The following is a 10,082-nucleotide window of genomic DNA, read 5'->3' as shown; positions in this document are numbered from 1 at the left end:
CCCATTCATTTCCCCGCCTTCCAGAATCCCCCCTTTCCCCCAGACTTCAGCAGGAACCTGTGCCAACGAGATCCACAGAGCAGAGTAATTTCTCTTCGATATTGTCAGTCTCTCCTCCTCTAAGGAGATAGGAATAGCACGGGTAGTTGCAGGAGTATGGACAAACCCAAAGTGCCCCTGAAGCAGGGGCTAGGCAAAGAAACCACAGGGTAGAGAAAGCCCAAAATAAGGCAGAGAAAGTGACCAAAACCCTGGTCAGGGTGACATGTCCGTGACTCTTCCAGGCAAACCCAAATAAGGGAGAAAGGGGGCAATAACAGGAGGGGGGAGGAGTCCCTGAAATCCCCTCCTTTTCCAGAATACCTAATGAGCATTCCACCTCCTTATTAAAGAAACATCCCAGCTGGGCGCGGTGGCTCCCACCTGTAATCCCAGTACTTTGGGAGGCCGAGGCGGGTGGATCATGAGGTCAGGAGATCGAGACCATCCTGGCTAACACGGTGAAACCTCATCTCTACTAACAATACAAAAAATTAGCCGGGCGTGGTGGTGGGCACCTGTAGTCCCAGCTACTCAGGAGGTTAAGGCAGGAGAATGGCGTCAACCCAGGAGGCGGAGCTTGCAGTGAGGGGAGATCGTGCCACTGGACTGCAGCCTGGGGGACAGAGCGAGACTCCATCTAAAAAATAAAAATAAAATAAATAATAAAAAAGAAACATCCCTAAAACAAGAAACCCAGACTCCGTTGTGCCTGACTTGCTCTCACGGGCATGCCAGCGCTTCTCTCAAGCGCAGACTTTTGCTTTACAATGGAAGCTTCTCGCCTTGAGCTTCATCTGACTCGACCCGCGCCTGAATTCGTTCTTGTGATGCTGTCAAGAACCTGGAAAACCGGCTGGGGCCGGGGTCTCCCTGGCATCCGGAGACCTACGTGAGCCCTTCAGCATAGCTTTTTTCTTTCGAGATATAAACACAATTGTATGATTTTCACCTTAAAAGATAGAGAGAGAGCTATCCACCTCAAGTCTTCTTCATAGTCAAATTTCTAAAAATAGTTTCATTTCCCTCCTAACTTCCCTTCTGGCTCAACCCCATTCAAAATCTAGCTTCCACCTTCTTCCCTCTATCGAGACTACTAGAACACAGGACTCCAGTTTTACCCAGAATCATGAGAGTTGTAGACACTTCCCATCCTGTGCCGTGTGCCCTGCTGCTGACTTTTGGCACAGATGCCATCCCCTCCTTCCTTCCTCATTGCTCCATTTCTGTGATTCCTGCTCTTCTCTCCACTGCCACTTCATTCTCAGTGACCTGAGTGTTCACATGTCCCTCCTTCTCCCAGTCTCTCACGTCGTTCTCAAAGGATCTGTGGATTCACCCAGCCCAAATGCCAATGACTGTCAAGTTTCTCTCTAGATAATTCTCTCTTCAGCACTCCAGACCAATCTTCCAAACGGCTGCCTGGGTTTCTACACTAAAAACCCAAATCATGATTAGCACCTCAACTTCACGTGCCCAAAGCGGAAGCTCTGTCTTCGCTTCATCAAACTTATCCTGTGTTTCCTGAGATTCCTGGTTTGGGTATTTCCTACCTTGTCACTCAATTTCAAAACCTGGGAGCTGACCCACTGATCTCAAGATAATCATCCAATCATTTTAACCCTGACTCCTGTAGTGGTGAATTCTGTGTGTCAACTTGATTGGGCCACAGTATGTGCAGATATTTAGCAACACATGGTATTTAACATATAATGGGTGTGTCTGTGGTGTTTCTGGAAAACAGCAGCATTTGAATTGGTGGACTGAGGAAAGCAGGTGGCCCTCCCCAATGTGGGTGGACAGTGTCCAATCCGTTGAAGGCCTAAATAGAACAAAAAAGGTGGAAGAGGGTTGAATTCACTCTGCCTGACTGAGTTGGGCCATTGAATTGTTCCTGCCTTCAGTGCTCCAGGTTCTCAGGCCTTCAAACTTAGACTGGAATCTACAACTCTACACCACTGGCTCTCACACCCTCAGGCCTTTGAACTACACCATCAACTTTCCTGAGTCTCCAGCTTGCAGGTAGTAGATCATGAGTCTTCTCAGCCTTCATAATCCTGTGAGCCAGTTCCTCATAATAAATCTCTACATACACACACACACACACACACACATTCTATTTGTTCTGTTTCTTTGGAGAATTGTAATACTCCTAAATATTTCTCAGATTTGTCTTGCCTCTTTCACCATTGCCTTATTTCAGATTCATCTTTTCTCACCTGGATTAATGCAGTAATCTTCTAGCTCAGTGGTTCTCAAAATGTGCTTCCTGGACCAGTAGCCTCAACCCCATGCTAGAGCTTCTCACTAGACATCCAATTTAAAAGAATGTCCAAGTTATAAGACTCCAAGAATGTGACAGTTTTCTAAATTGTTTGCTTTATTATCTGAAAACATGAAAGTGGATAAATCACACAGCTTGTCAAGATCCTGATTCTTTTTTGCATCCCCTTCCTCTGTTCAATTCTGTTCCAAAATTAAAGTGATTCAAAGCACCTGTGTTCATTAGCCACATGTTTTCTTTCTCATTTCCATCTGCATTTCCAAAGCCTTAACTGCTTACTATTTTTAGGAAGATGAAGGCAATAGATCTTTTGTTCTTTTTCTATTAACAAGGATCTGTACGTATGTAACACACAGTTCCTTTTTTTATGACTTTGGAACATCATGAAAGCATTTCATGATATTTCATTAAAAAACAAACCCTGAACAATGGTTTTAAACCCTGGGAAGAACTTAGAATCAAGATTTTAAAAATGCAACTGAAAAACATGGTAGGAACAAAGTTCAACTGATGCTTGTGTTGAGAAGTGCCAGGCAGATGGGGCCTTTGGCAGTGGGTGGGACCCTCCGTTCCCACAGTGACTGTTCCCACACAGACAGATGGAGTTTCCCCTTCAGCCATCAATACCTTTGCGACCATGATTACAGTTGTGTCAACAGGTTCTCAGGCTATTGTTCCCATTTATTTAACTGGGGGAGCTTTGAAAACCCCCGATGTCCAAACCAATGACCTCAGACCCCTGGGATTGGGGGGAAAGCAGGGGATCAGGACTTTCTAAAGATCCCTGGTGATTGCAATGTGTCACTGAGGTTGAGAACCATAAATTAAACTGTTTCTTTCCGGAAAGTACTTACAGATTATGTGATTGATCTCTTGCTGTTCTTCTCCTGCTAGTGAATGATTTCTTCTGACAGACAACAGAAATTCAGTTTTTCAAGGAACTACTTCTTTAGTGGCCTACTGCAAAGGCAAAGAGGCAAAACATCAGCAACAACAATAATAATATTTAATGTCAGATGGCCATGTATAGGAATCCAATTATTTTCAGAAAAATAAACTATCAAGAAATTGATTTTATAACCCATAAATGCAGAATTGAAAAGAAGAGTCTTATCTGGGAAAACTGAGATTCGATTAGTTTGTTTTTTTGTATTATCAAATGCAAATGTCTCAGCAAAGATTATGTTGACTGCGTGGGTGTTTGTGTGTATGCGTGTGTGTGTGAGCAAAACGCCTGCTTTGTTTTTATCAACGGAACCAACAAGTAACACTTAAAAGTCTCAGCAGGGGAAGACTTACGAACAGTCAATCTTCTGGCTGCTGTGCAGCCAACGGAGATTATTTGTAAGGAAAGTCAATACAGATGTCTCCAGATTCTAACATGTGCCCTAAACAGTTTTTAAATCAGCTAGTATGCACCCAGCATGTTTGTTTATATTTATCATGGGTTTATATATATTTATCCTTAAAATATTTTAAGTATACCTTTACATTATAACCCTGTGTTCATTATAACATATGCAAAAATAGAAATTAAAAGGGATAAATTGGAGATGAAATAAGCATTATTTAAAAATACTTGCATTGATGGCCGGGCGCGGTGGCTCAAGCCTGTAATCCCAGCACTTTGGGAGGCCGAGACGGGCGGATCACGAGGTCAGGAGATCGAGACCATCCTGGTTAATATGGTGAAACCCCGTCTCTACTAAAAAGTACAAAAAACTAGCTGGGCGAGGTGGCGGGCACCTGTAGTCCCAGGTACTCGGGAGGCTGAGGCAGGAGAATGGCGTGAACCCGGGAGGCGGAGCTTGTAGTGAGCTGAGATCTGGCCACTGCACTCCAGCCTGGGGGACAGAGCGAAACTCCGTCTCAAAAAAAAAAACAAAAAAAAAAACCAACAACACAAAAATACTTGCATTGTATCTAAGACATAAAAACCTATTTTACTTTCACTAGAAAATATTCTAATACAGCAATGTGATTGGACGTATATTGTTATTTTTGAAAAATTGAGCTTGAATCTTTTGATATAACTTCTTTTGTGAAGTTCTGGCTCTAGATTCCATTTATTTTGATGCCTGGTTTCTATCTCCTTCATTGTTGCAAAGGGTTCTTTGAAACACGAGAATCCAGACAGAAGCCTGTGGCTGTGCTGCCCTTGCCAGCTGTGCATCCCAGAGTCCAGGTCCACCTGCCAGCTTTGCAGAGATCTGAAGGGAGTCAGGCTCATCTTTCCTGATGCAGTTCAGGAGGCCTTGCAAATCGATTCGAAGGGGTCTTACTTTTTATGTTTTATGAAGTGGGTTCTTCATTTGGAAGATTACAAAACATAAAAAAAAAAAAACTCTGTTCCTCAATTTTTAAGTGTGTTATAAGAAATTTCACAATGACACAGAATTTTCTCATCTCTCTTTCAAAAAAGGTTTTTTTTTCTCCTTGTTAGAATCTAAAATTTGCCTTGAAAGAGTAGATTTTTGTCTGGTTTTTTTTATTATTATTTTTTGTTGTTGTTGTTGAGACGGGGTCTCCCTCTGTCGCCCAGGCTGGAGTGCAGTGTCGCGATCTCGACTCACTGCAAGCTCCGCCTCCCGGGTTCATGCTATTCTCCTGCCTCAGCCTCCAGAGTAGCTGGGACTACAGATGCCCGCCACCATACCCGGCTAATTTTTTGTATTTTTAGTAGAGATGGGGTTTCGCTGTGTTAGCTAGGCTCGTCTCGATATCCTGACCTCGTGATTCCCCCGCCTCAGCCTCCCAAAGTGCTGGGATTACAGGCGTGAGCCACTGCCTCTGGCCGTCTGTTCATTTTTTGAAAATATCTTCCAGGCAACAAATTACTAAGACATTTCTATTTATAGAAATGTTTAGCAGCATTAGCACATTTTGGTTGTAATGTTTAAGATAAAAACTCTGGTTTAAATATTTTATTATGAGATGACCTACAAATTACCATGAATGCCAAAGACTTTCTCGGTTGTTCCCTGTATAATTACGATACTTCTCAATTAAGAGATTTTCAACTTAATAATAACACCTATAAATTCACTTAACTGGATGTGGGCAGAAGTCCATGAGTAATAATTGAGTGTGGGGGCCGCTCTCATTATGGAACTTCTGCTTATTTCTCAGATGCCCCCGCCACCCCCTTGTGACAAGGGGGCATAAACCCTGAATCCAAATGGCAGATCTGATGGCTGCCCCCATGGATTTGGAAACGGCTGGTCTAGACAACCAAGAAGGTGAGAGTTTACCAGGAATTCAGCAATTCTGCTGTTCATCTTTTTTATTTTTTCCTTTTATACTTTTGTCTTTTAAAGTTTTAATCATACAGGTCTTCACTTCTTGCTACACGTATTTCTACGTATTTTTAATTAGGTTGTTATTATCAATGGGAAATGTTTAAAAGTGGCTATCGTATGAAATTCTGAGCACCATTGCTTCTGGATATTGGCTCTACCACTTACCAGCTTTTGACTTGTACAAATTACTAGCTTCTTTGTGCCTTGGTTCCCTCATCTTTACAATGGGGATAACGGTACTGTGTGCCTCTCAGGATGGTTATGAGAATGAAACTAGCTCATGTGTGAGACACGCTCAGCACAAAGCCTGGAGAGAGTGAGCTGTCGTGATGATGATGATGATGATTCTCCAGCCATCTCGCTGAATTCTTTTTTCCTTATGATAAAATTTTTATTCTTTTAGATTTTCCAGGCATATATCATCTAAAAATAATACTTTTGCCTCCTTCTGCCCTATATTTATACCTTCTTTCTTTTGTCTAACAACAGGCAAAACAATTTAATAATGAGAATACAACTAAGTAATGGAGATAACACACAACCACATGTACCTGATTTTAATGGCATATTTTATCATTAAGTGATGCACACACACACACACACACACACGTCTTATTGAATAATTGAAATATTTTTATTTTTATTATACTTATGGCTTTAATCAAGCATGAGGGTTTTTTTGTTTTGTTTTGTTTTGAGACGGAGTCTCACTCTGTTGCCCAGGCTGGAGTGCAGTGGCATGATCTCGGTTCACTGCAACCACCACCTCCTGCGTTCAAGAGATTCTCCTGCTTCAGCCTCCCGAGTAACTTGGATTACAGGCATGTGACACCACGTCTGGCTAATTTTTGTATTTCTAGTAGAGACAGTGTTTCATCATGTTGGCCAGACTGGTCCTGAACCCCTGACCTCAGGTGATCTGCCCTCCTCGGCCTCCCAAAGTGCCGGGATTACAGGCATGAGCCACCACACGTGGCCTAAGCATGAATTTTTAAGTGATCATACAGTTTTTCTTGTTGATTTTTAATATGATTAATTATACTGGTTGATTTCCTGATATTGCACCATCTTCGTGGTGACTGAGATGACCTTTAACTTGTCTGAAGTTTATGATTTTATAATGCACTATTTATTAATATCTTATTAAGGATTTGCATTAATATTTACTTTAGTATTAACAAGGGAGATTTGTCTCTTAATCATTTTTAACATCTCCCTTTCCTCCTCATATTTCTGCTGGATTAGTATTGTTACTAAGAACTTGATTGGATTCAAGTGTGGTTATTTGGGAAGTCTACCTCACAGACGCTGTTCTCTTTCAGAAGACTTTTATTGTCTGGCAGTCTCTCTGTTTTTTTTTTTTTTTTTTTTTTAATTGAGACAGGATCTGGCTCTGTTGCCCAGGCTGGAGTGCACTGGTGCAATTGTAGCTCACTGCGGCCTCAAACTCTGAGGCTCAAGTGATCCTCCCACCTCAGCCTCTCGAGTAGCTGGAACTACAGGCGTGCATCACAGCCAGCTAATTTTTTTATTTCTAGTAGAGACGAGATCTCACTACATTGCTCAGGCTGGTCTCAAAGTCCTAGGCTCAAGGAATCCTGTCACTTCAGCCTCCCAAAGTGCTGGGATTACAGGCATGAGCCACCCACGCCCAGCCAGGCTGTCTCTTTTTGTGATGTCAGCAGCCAGTGATGCACAGAGCTTATATCTGTTAATTCAGTAGAAATTGCAAAATAGTGGTATTATAATTGTATCAGCCTTTATCTTCATTTATTTCCCGGAATACTAACTTTTCCTTATCTACTTCAATTTGTAAAGGAAAGATGAGAAGAGAGCTGGAAAATTTTATTTTCCCCTCATTAGCATCCTCCAAATGTGACCAAGGAGCCAATGTACATTCTTTATTTTTTTTTCCTTGGGAGGGAAAGGAGTTGTGTGTATTTAATATGATTATGTATTTAGTATTATTATGAACCAATATGTTTAAACATACTTGATGTGCTTCAGTGAACTGTGGTTATTGAGCATCAAATTGTTCCACTGTTGATCAGTGGGAAGTTTTTAGGTTGGCTCCTGAGGCCTTCGGACGCAACCTTACTTCTTTGCTATGTGGGTGACCAGATGTTTCAGGTCATTTCTGCCGCTGACCAGCAATCAGCCATCTTTCCAAGGAGCCCTTGTTCATTCAAGTGAGCAATGGCCACAGAAACCACAGTCTGGGGCAGGCGCCGCTCCTAGCTTCAGGGCTGGTCAGTGGTTCTCCATTTATCAGCAGACAGAAACAGGACCTAAGCTGAGTTATTTTTGTTTCTTAGGGAAAAAAATACATCATAAATTAATACTTCTATTTCCAATTCAAGTTCAGCAGTTCTCCTGTAGCTGGGCACAGTGGCTCATGCCTGTAATCCCAGCACTTTGGGAGGCTGAGACAGGCAGATCACCTGAGGTCAGAAGTTCAAGACCAGCCTGGCCAACATGGCAGAAATCCCGTCTCTACTAAAAATACAAAAATTAGCAGGGCATGGTGGTGGTCACCTATAATCCCAGCTGCTTGGGAAGCTGAGGCAGGAGAATCTCTTGAACCCAGGAGGCAGAGGTTGCAGTGAGCCAAGATCGTGCCAGCGCACTCCACCCTGGGCAACAGAGCGAGACTCCATCTCAAAAAAAAAATAGTTTTCTCCTGTAGAGCAGCACATTCCCAGGGATGATGCTGCTGATGATCACAGTTTGCTTTCTTAGGTTACGCTTTTTTTCATAATAGATTATTTGTTTACCTGTTTCATATTATGTTCATTTTCTTTGCTTTTTACTTTCTGTAAAATGTTTGCTCGGTTACATATGTCACCTTACCAAATTTAGCTGTTTAAATAGGTAATGTACATACCTGCTATAAAATTAAAAATAAAAAAGGGTCCATGTGAAAGGAAAATATTACTACCTGCAGTGGAGGTCCAGGCCCTTCCGTCCCCTCAAGTAGCAACCTCTTTTCTGCTGCATCCTTCCAGAGATAGCGAGTGGATTCCAGCATATGAGCGTCTTTCTTTCATAAATTGTAGCACTCAATAGAAATGACCTTTTGTTTTCCCTTAAAAGTTGTATCATTCAAGGTTCAGGGCAGCAAAGAGAAACTGCTCCAGGTATTTTAAACAGAAAATGATTTAATGTAGGGATTTAAAAATTGTTAGGCTTCTAAGAGCAACTCCTAGAACACAGCCTAAATGACCTCCCAAGAAAGCTTCTACCTCTGCAGAAAAGGAAATGGTATGTAAGTGCTGCCTGTTACTATTATTATTATTATTGGATAGACAGATAGATGATTGAAAAGATTATATAATAATAGAGTAACAATAATAGCAATAATAAATAGATGAAGATGGATAGTTTTTCACTGGTAGATCAACAATAAGTTACTCAAAGTTCCTCTACTGATGAGCATTATTTTGTGACCCATTTTTGCTTCATGAATAATGCTGCCTTAAGAGCCCCTGTATATTCGTCTCTGTGCTCCTGAAAGCATAGATATTACAAAATTTCTGGGTCTTAAAGCACATCCATGTTAATATTTGACAGATATTACCAAATTGCTCTCCACAGAAACTATAACAAATATTTGAAATGACTTGTTTCTCCATACTTTCACCAATAGGGTGAACAGTTTTTTAAACATTTCAAAATAAAATGGATGAGGTGATGGATCTCACTGTGGTTTTCCTTTTCATTTCTCTTTTGGAGGTTATTCTTACATTAAGGAAGTAATACTTTGTCACATGCATTGAGTATTTTCCCTCATTATATTTATCTTTTAAACTGTATGCTCAGCCTTTTTTTGAATTTTATGAAAAAGAATGTCTTATTTTTAGACTTCTAGGCTTTGTATTGTAATCGGAAAGTCTTTCTCACTGATATTGTAAAATTAAAATGCAATCATTTTCCCTGAATTTTCTGTATTTTAATTTTTTACACCTAAATTTTTAAGTTGTCTGGGGTATATTTATATTTTTACAGGAAGGCTTTTGATATTTGTATATGAATTGTATTTCCACCACCTTACTGAAATGTCTTAATTTCTTCAGCAGTGTTTTTCTAGTTCATTCCCTTCAGATTCCTTGATATACACTGTGTCTCCAGCACTAAAAGAATATTTGCACCACCTTCTCAATTTCCTTCCATTCTTCCTTCTCTGTTTTCTTCTTTTACCTTCCTCTCTCCCTTCCTTCCTCTGATTTTATCAGCTAGTGTCTCCAGAACAATGCTAAACAATAGTGTATATCCTTGTCATATTTCTACCTTATGGGTAACCTTTCAATATTTCTCCATTAAATATAATATTGGATTTTACATCAATTAAGAAAATATTTTTCCATTTTATTAAGAAGTTTTAAGGAATAGATTTCAAAATTTGATCAAATCTTATTTCTTTTTTTTTTTTTTTTTTTTTTTTTTTTTTGTGGAGTACCTGC

The 10,082-nt window shown here is 40.6% G+C and overlaps 1 pseudogene; it reads left to right on the top strand.

Moving 5' to 3' along the window:
• Positions 1–5,501: 5,501 nt before the first annotated feature.
• LOC112607760 overlaps positions 5,502–10,082 on the top strand; it is a 30,097-nt pseudogene continuing 25,516 nt past the window's right edge.

The sequence above is a fragment of the Theropithecus gelada genome, chromosome 15 (assembly GCF_003255815.1).
Source record: "Theropithecus gelada isolate Dixy chromosome 15, Tgel_1.0, whole genome shotgun sequence".
In the NCBI taxonomy this organism is placed as follows: domain Eukaryota; kingdom Metazoa; phylum Chordata; class Mammalia; order Primates; family Cercopithecidae; genus Theropithecus; species Theropithecus gelada.
This window is presented reverse-complemented; position numbering and strand designations above follow the sequence as displayed.